The sequence below is a fragment of the Marmota flaviventris genome, chromosome 17 (assembly GCF_047511675.1).
Source record: "Marmota flaviventris isolate mMarFla1 chromosome 17, mMarFla1.hap1, whole genome shotgun sequence".
In the NCBI taxonomy this organism is placed as follows: Eukaryota; Metazoa; Chordata; class Mammalia; order Rodentia; family Sciuridae; genus Marmota; species Marmota flaviventris.
This window is the reverse complement of record NC_092514.1, coordinates 7,290,343-7,303,185: the sequence shown is the minus strand read 5'-3', so window position 1 is coordinate 7,303,185 and position 12,843 is coordinate 7,290,343. Positions and strand designations below refer to the sequence as shown.

At 32.9% G+C, this 12,843-nt stretch overlaps 1 pseudogene; it reads right to left on the bottom strand.

The window, feature by feature from the left end:
- Positions 1-12,843, bottom strand: part of LOC139702421 (transport and Golgi organization protein 1 homolog) — a 62,273-nt pseudogene that overhangs the window by 48,576 nt on the left and 854 nt on the right.

Below are 12,843 nucleotides of genomic sequence, written 5' to 3'. Positions count from 1 at the left end.
GTGTATTACCACATCAGTCACCTTGAAAGACCTAGACTTTTATGAGATAGACAAAATAAGTTGTATTGTTTAAGAAAACTCCAGCTGATGTAGAAAGGGACCAATACTTTTGAAAGGATGTGATATAGTTAACAAAATTTTGTAATGGCTTTATCTGCTAATATCACAGTTATACTTGGGAGGGCAATATTGATGGTACTAAAATTTTGTCAATGATTAAAAACAAAATATAATTGAATCAATGCTGTCACTCTTAATATTTAGCACAAAAGCTGCTTTCACCAATCATGAAAATACTGATGACTGGTTTTAATGTGTGTAACACCTAATTAGCTACAGAGAGAGTTTTCTTGTGCCATTTAATTATGAATGTTATTATAAAAATATGAAGTATGGACCAAAGTACCTGAATGCAAACAAATGTTACCAAAGCTATTTTTCCCATATTTTCTACACATGGACAGGGCATTATGCAGACCATTTCATAATTAAATGATGAGAATACACTTGTAAGAAAGCTATAAAATATAAAAATTATTGAGTAAATAAATAAATACTAAAATATCAATCTCATTATTAAATTTCAAACACCATGATGATGTCTGAACCCATTTGAATCAAATGCATGAAAGATGATATGTCATGAGCTTTGTAATGTTTTGAACAACCAATAAAAAAAATATACTGAAAAGGAAATGTATTTTTCATTTGTTCTGAAACATTTTATGTCAGTGATAGAGAGTATTTTCTTTTAGAAACACTGATTATTCTATCTTGAGGTACAGTATTTTCAAAGGACAAAGGAATAGAAGAAAACAAATCTAGATTTAAATATATATGGTACTATAAAAGAATCCCATGCCATAAAATACACGGAAAAAAGGGGAGGAATTACTGTTTGCACAAATAAAATACTAGCATTTTATGGATTAGTGGAGTTTTATGATACTGTCTAACGATTTTCTTTGTTTGGCCAGTAAACAACCACGGCAGCACTCATACTTTCCCAGGTCTAAATGGAGGTCTGCTCTATGTGTGGTTTTCCTCCAGTTATTTTATGCACCTCAAGCTTATTAGATTTCATTGTTGAAATTGTAGTTTCTTCAGATTTAACGTGGCCTGTGTCCCCTCAGAACACATCATTTCTTTCATGCTGTGTTTGTATTTAATGACTCTGTCTATACAAAGCCAGTGGTGATTTGGCAACTCCATATTTTTTCTCTTTTATTTATGGTTCAAGAAGTGATCTTGAATGTCTAATTCTACACCAAAGTCGCTTAAATATAAAGAAATTGAAAGCCAGGAAATTTATAGTTTTTTCAAGTTCTCTTTATTGTTCGTTAAATTTATTTTGCCTTATACCAGGATACACTGCTAAAATTAATATTATTAAATTGACAGGCGATCAAATTATCTACATTAACTATATGAACAGAGCAAAATTTAGAAAGTGTCAGATTGTAAATTTATCACAAAATGAATTGAGAGGAAAAGAAAAAGCAGAATCAATTCTTTAGATGTGAAAACAGTATTTATGGACAGATGGAGAATTATAATCTTTATATAGTTCATGGCAAATGATGACCTTTATATATTCATATATTTTTGTTCTGTATATCATAGCACACTAGGACTTTTTAATTCAAAGCCACCTTCTAAATTTTTCTAGTAGCATTTCTTCAATAAGTAGATGTCTAAGTATAAAGTAGAAATAAATATTTTCACTGTATTTCATTGCAAATTTAATTTAATTAGTCCAGAAAGAAATAAAAGAATCCAATTTATTCTTTGATTGGAATAAGTACAATTAATTTATATAATATAAGATTATGTTTTCAAATAGAAATAATTGTTCAGTTGAGAAAGATATTGACACATTCTACTAAATATTAACTTTAAAATTATTTTCTATGTCGTGAATTATTAATTGTAAAATGTTTTTAGCCTTAATTAGAAGGATATTGAGCATGTAATACATTTTAGAATGAGGGAACTGTGATTTGAAAGAGGCAAAAAAAATCACTAGCAGGTTTTATAAGGTATAGAGGATATAATTTTAATATGGTCATATTGAAAATTCCTTATTTAATTAGAATTAAATTAAAAAAGTTAAAATAAAAAATAAGGAAAATTTCTTATTTAATTGGATCTTCTGTTTTTATTGGAAAAACAGTACTCACTCTAAAACCTGAGGGAGCTACAAATAATTGAAATATACATAAAAAAGCATACATATACTAAGCTCCAACCAAAGAGAAAAATGTGTATGATTCGTATATTGACACATAAGGAAGTCACAGTACAAGGAAAGATACTCATTTAAATAGTGAGAAATAATGGATATATTTAAATAGTGATAAATAAAGGAAAGACACATGGAGAAAACTGGGGAATTGTGAGTTTTGACTCATGTAAAATTCCCCTTGTTTATAAAAGACATGATTCAAAGCCTGAAGTTGAAAATAGCATAAACTCTTTATGTTCTACATTTTTTCCCTAAATGCCTTGCATAGTTGCCACATGGTTCTGGAGTTAATTTATCTTTTCAAGGTTTATGCCATTTTGCTCCTGTGCATTCTTATTTTTGTACTTTGGGATTCTTATTACATAAAAAAATGGTTCTATAAAATTATAATGCAGTGATTAAAATAATAATAATAATAATAATAATAACAACAACAACACCAGTAGAGAAGAGCAAGAGTGTCAGGTCCTGAAGAAGAAGAAGGAAAGAGAAGACGTTGGGAGTGAAATTGATCAAATTATGTTATGTGAATGTGTGAATATGGCAGAATGAATCCCATTATCATGTATAATTATAATTCTCTAATAAAAGTTAAAATATAATATTTTAAGAAGGGTTCCTGGAGCACACAGGCTGCAATTCTGAGCCAGCTGATCTGAAAACTGAGAGGACACCCAACTGCCTACTGGGCAGGTGGTGTATGAAAGGGATGATTCATAGGCCAAGCAAGACAAAACAAGAAGGCTCAGAATTTTATTACCTTACTCAGAACAGCATGAAACTTAAAACTTCTGAGGATCTTATTTGTGGAATTTTCCAATTATTGATATTGAATTGAATTTGATCGTAGGTAAATGAATGCAGAAAGAAAATATCACAGTAAGGAAGGACTACTGAATTTAGTTTAAGAATGAGTTAAATATTTTCAAAATTTATCATTCAGTATACCTTCTCAAGGATCAGGGGGAAAATAAACTAATATTTCTAAGTAACCACATTGGAAGCACTGCAAATATTTATTTTCAATGATAACTTTACATTCATTTATTAGTTTTTCTCTTTTTATGTCTATTGTTTTCTTTTTTTTCACATTTTCCTCCCTTCATTTTTCCATATATTCCTTCCATCATCCCTTTTTCTCCTTTTTTTTCATTCTTTATTTTATAAGAATTCCCTAAATTCTGAGCATGACTATTATTGGCATTTATTTTAAGACTGCTACATAAATAAAAATGTCCAGCTAATTCTGATTTTCAGATGCACAGCAAATAAAATATTAGTACAACCATATTTATTTGTTTTTCTTAATTAGATTTAGTAATCAGGTAACCTCAATTTAGTTAATCTATTAATATGTTTAAGTGAAATAATAACAACAATATAAATTCACAGATTTAGTCACATGTTTTCTTGTCCAACATATCTGAGTTGTTTACAATAGGGAACATTTAAAAGGGTTTAAAGACAGAAGGTTCTGATTTTGATTCATAACTGTGTAATTCTGACCAAATTCCTTTACCTTGCTATACTCATTTTTCTCATTTCAAAAATGGCAGTTACATTATGAAAATCTCCTGAGTTTTGTGAAAATTTAATGACATTGTGTATAAAGTAACTGGCAAAGGTAGTTTTCATTTGCAAAATGCTCATTTTAAAACAGAAATGAAATTAAATAAAATGAAAATAATCCCCTCAAGGCAAAATAATAACATTTCTCTCTCTTAAAAATATATCAATATATTTCAAAGTCAGAGAAAAGAAAATAAGGCCATTCATTCATTTGTTTATACAGGAAGAAAATCTGTCACAAAAGAGGAAATGAGTTCACATACTGAGCCTATACAATAGGATGTCAGATCTAGGAGAGATAAGGGATATTTTGAAAATGTAGTCCATCAAAAATAGACTAACATTAACTAAGGTTTTAAATCTGTCATAAAGTACTGGATTATCAGTAACACTAAGTAACAATTATGAAAAAAATACATAGAAATAGTGATTGTCAAACACAGAGAAAAACAACTCATTTATGCATTATTACCCAGAGTCTAGTGCAAAGGAAAGATTTTATTATATTAAACTAAGTAAGATTTTATACTACCACCTGTTTTCCAAGAATTGACAATATAGGGTTAGAGAAAAGGAAACATAAATGACCACTATAAAACAATGTAGAAAATATGAACTATAAATGACAGTATTCTTAAATTTACAAGGAAAATTTCTATGGGTATAATCACTGAGATTAGATTGAAAAATCATCCAAAATTAATGGAAGTGAATGGGATAAAGAAGACATATCTCAGGCACAGAGAGATACTGAGTGAAATGTCACTGCCCCATGTACAGGTTGCTACAAGCAAATAAATACCTTTAATTTAAAGTATGGGAAGGCATCAAGAGTTACAATTGTCTATTATGTACAAAGACAGTGAATGACAGTACAGTGTAAATTTTAAGAGCTTGCTACAGTTTGAGCTCATGTATTGAAATTGTGGTCCCCAATGCAGCAAGATTCAGAGGTGGGGCTTTCAGACAAAGCATCATGAGGCTCTAAGTTCCTCCATTAACGGTGGATTGATTCATTGATAGCCAGATAAACTATTGGGAGGCAGGACTCAGTTGGAGGAAGTAGGTCACTTTAGGCATTTATCTTATCCCTGATCTGTCCGTGTCTCTCTCTCTATCTCTCTCTCTCCTTCTCTCCCTCTCCTTCTCTCTTTCTCTCCTTCTTAGCTGCCATGAGTTGAGCAGCATTCCTTTGCCACACCCTTCTGCCATGATGTTCTGTCTCACATTTTGCCCAGAAAAATAAAGCTGTCTAATCTTGGACTGAAGCTTCCAAAACCATGAGCCAAAAATAAATATTTGCTTCTCCAAATTGCTCTTATCAGGTATTTTGTTCAAAGCAATGGAAAGCTATCATGTATCTCATTAATATTCATATTTGAATTATAATTTTGCCATTTGTTTACAGGTAATTTTCTCCCAGTGAGTCCTTCAGTTAGGGAAAAAAATGGATAAAATACATATAAAACAGTAAGTATCTCGTGCTCTAGGAGTGAATTTAGATTATTCTTTAACATATAAATCCTCTTTGAATGTTTTAGTTGTCTTTGCATAACTGTAACAAATACCAAAGATAATCTAGAAGGAGAAATATTTATTTATTTTTGGAAGTTGCTGTCCATAGTAAGTTAATCTCACTGCTTTTGGATTTGTGGAAAACAGTACCTAATGGTGGTCATGTGTGGCAGAGGAATATTATCACTATGGCAGTCAAAAAGCAATGAGGAAAAAAGGTGATACCAGGACCCCTATGTTCCCTCCTAAGCATACTCCCACATGACTGGATGACTTCTAGCTATCAATTTTGCCTCCCTCTTCCATGTTCCATCACTTCCCAGTAGCACCATAAGTTGAGGAAAAGTCGTTTAACCTTGGGTCATTGGGGGGACACATCCAAACCACATCACGTCAAATCATGGTCTTTACTCCCTTGAAAGTTATCCAGGGTATCTACGTATGTGAAACTGACATCAAGACTCAAAATGCACAATTTACAGATGATATTAGGATTCTTCAGAGAAATGGCATCAATAAGCTAGACAGATATAAAAATATAGAGATATTTAGGGAGGAATTTGTTATCAGAATTTGTCCCATATGATTATAGAGAATGAAAAATCCCATCATCTGCCCTCAATAAACTGGAAATAAGAAAGTTAGTGATACAGTTACAGTCCCATTCAGACCCCTGGGAACCAGGTGATTCAGTGGTATAAGTCCTTATCCCAGTCCAACAGTTCAAGAATCAGGAGTGCCAAAGTCTAATGTCCAAGAGTAGGACAAAATGGATATCTCAGATCAAGGAGAGAGAGAGAAGCAATTTGGTTCTATCCTGGCCTTCAACGATTAAGGAGGACTATCCTCTTTACTCAGTCTAATACTGATTCAAATGATAATAGTTTTCACAATCACCATCACATGCATATGAAGAAATAATGTTTACCAGTTGATTGAGCATCACTTAGTCCAATTAATCTGACACATAAAATTAACCATCACAGGGATGATGTCTAACCTCATAATTTATGTAGGTGATTATTGAAAAACATTTTTTATAAGAAACCATCTATTCTTTTCTCCAAGGAAAATGTGTAAAAAATAAAGAAGAAATTCAATAAATTAACAAAGAAGCTTTTTAGCTAGGTACAGTGGCACACATCTATAATCCCAACAGCTCGGAAGGCTGAGATAGGAAGATGTAAAGTTCAAAGCTAGCCTCAGCAGCAGAAAGGCACTAAGCAACTCAGTGAGATGCTTTCTCTAAATAAAATACAAAATAGGTCTGGGGAATGGCTCAGTTGTTGTGTACCCCTGAGTTCAATCCCAGGTCCCCCCCCCTCACCAAAATAAAACCTTTTTAAAACTCATAATTTAAAAATTGGACTATGTGCTTTTTCTTCTGCTGTCTCTTTCCTTCTCTACTTAAAAATAAAATCTTAAACTCACCAACTGGGGAAAAACATTACCATCTTAAGGAGTCAGGGAATATTGAGGAGGGTGAAAGGAAATTGGAGACCTGAGCAGCATAGATACGGTATCCTTCATGGGGATCTAGCCTGGAATGGAATGTCAAAGCCTGTAGGTGAAGTACAAGGGAGGGACAGTCAGACCAGGGGTGTAACTTGGGTACTTTGGTTCCAAACCCAATGAACAGGGACATCAATATAGTTGGGTGTCCTCTTTTTGTTGTTTCAGAACATGTTTCCCATACACCTAGACTCCTGTACAATGCTAAGTTTCTTCACCCAGTCTAGGTGTATGGGAAAGAATACCTTTGGAGGAAGTGTTTGAAAGAGATAATTTGGAGATTGAGTCATCAAGAAGATCAAAAGAGGGTGTTAGAAACCAAGATGTCAATGAAAGCATACCACATGATGACAATTTACACTGGTCATGAGAGTCTGAATGTGGGAGAGAAGGCGTTCATGAAGATGGATGACTTAGCAAAGTGTTTCAGAACTCAAGCAGGCTGAGCAGGGCATATGAGAAGTGAAAGCTTGTGGATTTGTTGGAGCTAGAGTGTGGTGAGGCATCCACATGGAAGAGGGATTGACCAGTGATGGAAGACTAGTCACATATGGGCAGGGAGGTTTTAAAAAATAAATATATTAGAAAAATGAAAGCTACATTTTCTATTGTTAGAGAAATAAATTTCAAATATAGACAATGAAAATTATATTGATGATTTGAATATAATTGGAATTTTGTTGTTGTTGCACATTTTTATTGAACAAATTTAGCTAGCATCCAGTTTTGTAATAGTTATGATATGAGGTGTCCCCCAAAATCTCCTGTTAAGAGGAGTACTACTAACTCAGGAATACTCAGAAGTAAAATTTTTGGATTATGGGAATTGTAAGCTAATCAGTCCATCCTAGTTTAAAAGGACAGACTTTCTGGTAGACAGGTGGGCATGGTTGGTGGAGGCTTGTCACTTGGGGCATGCCCTCAAGGGTGTATCTTTCCTGCAGCCCCTTTTCCTCTTTTTCTCTCCCTCTCCCCACCCCATATCCTGACTCTTCCATGAGCTGTGTAGCTTTACTCCATTATACCCTTCTCCCATGATGTGCTGCTTCACCTTAGGCCTACTGCAATGGAGTCAGTCATCTGTGGACTGATGCCTCTGAATCCATGAGCCCCAAATAAATGTTTCCTTCTCTAAGTTGTTCTTGTCAGATATATTGATTACAATCAATGTATCCAAAAAAGCTGACTGACACTTAAGCAGACTAGGGAACCAGGGTTAATACCATTCTCCAATGAAAGAAAATGCTAGAGTTTTTAAAGAAAGTTCTTCTTCTAAGGCACAAGACAGAAATAACAAGGTATTCCTTTATGGATGTCATAAGAATATATAATTTATATAAATATATTTATAATTATATAATTTATTTATATATGTATAATTTATATAATTTATATATGTATGATTTCAATGAAAGTGTGGTCACACTATACATATTTGAAAGGATTGGGGAACCAAATTTAGTAACAAATTACAAATGGTAACAAATAGCTCATTTCTCAAAACTCTCAAAAGAGTAATACCATGGAATTCTACAAATGCTTCCTCTGCAACAAATATAATCAATTGTGTCATGTCTTATACTTGTGAATAGCAAAGCTTGGATATATTTACATATATGGGAAAAAACTTTCATAAATGAAATGTGTAAATGTTATTACAGTTCAGCATTGACTGAGCTTGCAATCCAACTTGAAATAGTAAATACTAATTTTGAACACCAATAAAACTAAATACTAATTCTCCCAAATATTTTTCAATGGATATGAACTATAAAATTATAATTACTTTTGTAATTATTTATTGTCTTTAAATTTTTATGAGAGAAAACATTTAGAAATTTGTACATATAGTCCTATGCATTTTTTTTCCTGCAATGGATGAACATGTTTTAAGAGTGTCCCTCAAGAGTTAGTTCATTCTTGCCTAGAGATATTAAGTTGAAAACATAATCTTTCTCCATTATATAAAGCTGGAGCCTGTGTCAGGTGATTAGTATTTAATAAGGGATCAGGATAGAACCCTCATGATTGAATACTGGTGATTTTGTAACAAAAAAAAGAATGAGACCAAAACACACACACACACACATACATGTGTGCTCACTGCCTTTTGCCATGCAATGTCCTATGTCATCTTAGACCTCTGCTAGTAAGAAGACCATCACCACATATCCACCCTGAATATATATAATGGTGAAGTAAATAACATATTTTCCTTTTAATTATCCTGCTTGAGATATTTTGTTATATTAGTAAAAAAACAGATTAATTTAAAAGAATGCTACTGAGAAGTAGCATTGCTAATAATGAAGGTCTAAAAATATGAAAGTGGTTTTGGACTCAGGTAATGGCAAGTATGTGGAAGAGTTTGGAGTTTCTGGCTAGAAAACCTTGGAATGATGTAAATGGAACATTTTGAATGATTCTGAAAGAACTCAGATGACCAGACTATAGAACCAGACTCAAATACAAATGAGAATTCTTTTGGAAATAGAAAGGCCACCTTTGTTACACCATGGCAAAAAAAAAAATCTGGCTGCATTGTTTCCATACCAAAGAGCTTTTTTGAAGGCTGGATTTAAAGGGAATGTCCTAGAACATTTTGGTAGAAGAAATTTCTGATCAGAAAATATTCAGGCTATGGCATAAGCATTATTGGCAACTTTTAGTCAGATTCGAAGTGAGACTCAGAAACAAAAGAAAGTAGAGCAGAAAGACTTGGAAAATATGAAGCCTGTCCAAAGAAAGAGTGAAGAAAAATCGTGTAAGGATAATGCTGTGAGAACACATTTACTAGAGAGATCAGCGCATAAATTATCAGGATAATTTGAAAAAGGTCTGAAGGCTGTCCCTCTTGTCATGGTCCCAGAGAACATGAGGGGCAAATGTTTTTTAAGAAAAAGTCCCCGGAGTACCATTCATTAGTCTGCATCCTGTTCATGAAGCACTCTGCAGATGCAGCCTGGTTGAAGCAGGCCTGGGCATAGCTCATCCCAGCAGCAGACCCAGGCATCCATATTGTGCTGAATTTGCCATTGCACCAAGTACCAGAGTTATGGGGTTATGGTGGCTTACACTGAAATCTCAAAGGAAGGTCTGGGAATACAAGAAGAAATTTTTCTTTAAACACCAGTTGGAGTCCTTTTTATATACATGCATATATAGCAGGAACCACTACCAGCAATGTAAGGCAAACTGGGAAAAGCCATCAGAAGCATACAAAAGAGGGGAACGATTTGGCCTTCGAAGGGAAAAACTGTAAGTCTGGTATTGCCCAAGGCTTTGAGAGTCCCCCCTGAACAACAGTGTGCACAGTACTCCAGGCTTGGTGGGTTAAGATTGTATGTCTTTCCTGATGGATTTCAGATTTTGGGGGCTTATGATGATTGTTTCACTGCTGAATGCTGAAAGTAGATAACTATTTTATTTTATAGTCTCACAGCTACAAGTTTGTCTTGAATTTCTGATGAGTCTTTATATTTTGGAATTTTGAATTAATGATGGAATGATTAATATTTGAGGACTATTAGTCATAGAATAATTGCTATTTTGCATTGTAAGAAGAATATGAATTTGGGTGAATAGAAGAAGAGTGCTATAGTTTGGATATAATTTGGGTGTGTCCTCCTGTGGTTCATTTATTGAAGTATAATCTTCTTTACTAAGAGGGATAAAACTTTATTCTACCATGTTATTTGTAGGTGGTACTTTGGGAGGTGCTAAGGACTAGATAGGGTGATTATCATGGTGTCCCATAAATGAATACTGGTTTTATAAGAAGAGAGAAAGCAATGAGAAAACACCTGTTTTCTCTCTTGACTGGTTATACACTATTCCATCCCACAATCTGCCAGCAAAAGGCTGTCAGCAGATATGTATTTCCTTAACTTCCAGACTGGAAGATAAATACTTTCCTTTTAATATAAACTTATCCAGACTTGTATATTTTTGTTATAGTAATGCAAATCAGAATAATACAATACTTGAACAAGTTATATCCTTTTATATAAAAAGTTTACCCATCCTGATTCTAAATATATTATTTCTAAATATACTATTTCTAAATCTATTATTTTCTAAGGCATAGGTGGACACTTTACAAGATTTAATTTGAATTATGCAAATACATACTATAAACTTCACTTCCTAATTCATAAATTAAAATAAAAATAGAAGAGAATGTCAGAGGGCATTGGTGTTTACTGAAATCCTTGTTTGTCATCTTGTTATATTGGGGTTATAATAATTTAAATCTATAGATATAATTAATCTATTTTATTTTAAGTCCCAGCAAAATGACCTTCCACTGAATATCAATGGATATTTGGAAATGATAAAGAAAGGAAAGTGACCAAATTAGGATAGAGTTGTTGCTGATCTAACTACATAATTAAAATACCTACAGTGCAATTCAAGAATCATGCTTCATAGTACTCATTCTAATGAACTGAAAACTTTTGTTCACACAAAAAATGATGATATGAACATGGAGGTATATAGGATATTTATTCATATTATTCAAACTTGAAAGCAATTAAGATGACCTTTCCTGAGGTGAATAACTGAATAAACCGTGGTACACCCAATCAATGGTACATTATTCCAAGCTAAAAAGAAATGAGTTCCACTAAATGACAGAGAAAGCTTAAATGCATATTTTTAAGTGATAAAAGCCAATATTGAATGACTAGATACTAAATGATTCCAATATATGACATTCTGGAAAAATTAAAGCTATGTAGACAGTAAGAAATTCATGATTTCCAGAGTGTGTGTGAGAGATGGAAATGGATAAAGCACAGATGATTTTTTGGAAATGGGAATCTATTATGTGTGATACTATAGTGGTGGATGCATGCCATTATATGTTTGTCTAAACCCATAGAATTTTAATTATCTAATTGAAAATGTGGAATTTGGATAATTATGTTGTGCCAATGTAGATTCATTAATTGAAACAAACATGACACTCTAGAATGGGGTGGGATATTAATTGCGGAGAAAGTCACACAAAAAAGCCAATATGGAAACTGCACTTGGTGCCCACTTTTGCTCTGAATCTAAAAATGTCCTACAAAATAAAATCCATATATATTGAAAGACAATATGTTAATATAGACACTGTGAACTTTGGATTCAGGTGTTACTAGATTTAATTCCTTTGGGCTTTAACAAAATTCATCAATTTGTCTTTATACATTTTGGGTTGAATGTGTCCTTCTAGAGTTCATGTGTTGGAAACACCAAATTCATATGCCAACAGTCTTTTACATAGAGTCTTTCAGAAACAATCAAGATTGGACACAGTCAAGAGTTTGGCCCTTGATGTAATTAGAATCTTTGCAGTGAGAGAAAGGGAGATCTAAGTGCTGCTTTGTCTCCATCATGGGATGCTCTCTACCATGTCATGCTGCAGGGAGAAAGCCCTCGCCAGATGGCCACACATCCATATAGGACTTTTCATTATAAGAACTGGAAGAAATACATTTTTTTCTTTAAAAATTTGTCAGGCTCAAATATTATTTTATAGCATCAGAAAATGGAATTGAACATAAATAAAAATGAAATAAACTTTTTATAACATTGTTCTTGTTTTCTTATGGTTTAATAATCTAATGTAATAATGATATTAATCTTGCCTCTCATTTCTGACATATCTGGGTATTTTTAGCTCACCCTATTCTTATTATAATGCTATATAGTTTCCAATTCCCTTTGCTTTTCTCTCCTTAAGCATCAATTTTTGAAAATCTCATGTCTATCTTCCTTCCTCTTTTAAAATTATATTATTTTCTTCTTAGATTTATAGCTACTCATCTACATTCTTGTTCTGAAGAGGATATTTTCTTAAAAGTCAAATGCATAATATGAGATATGAAATCCTGGAAGAAAACGTATGAATGCTGCCTTTCACTTTACCTGATGAGAAAGTACAAGTATAAAAAATTCATGAATGAAAATGAGAAGTTAATGACTAAATTGCCTAAGGAAAGAGAAGAAGT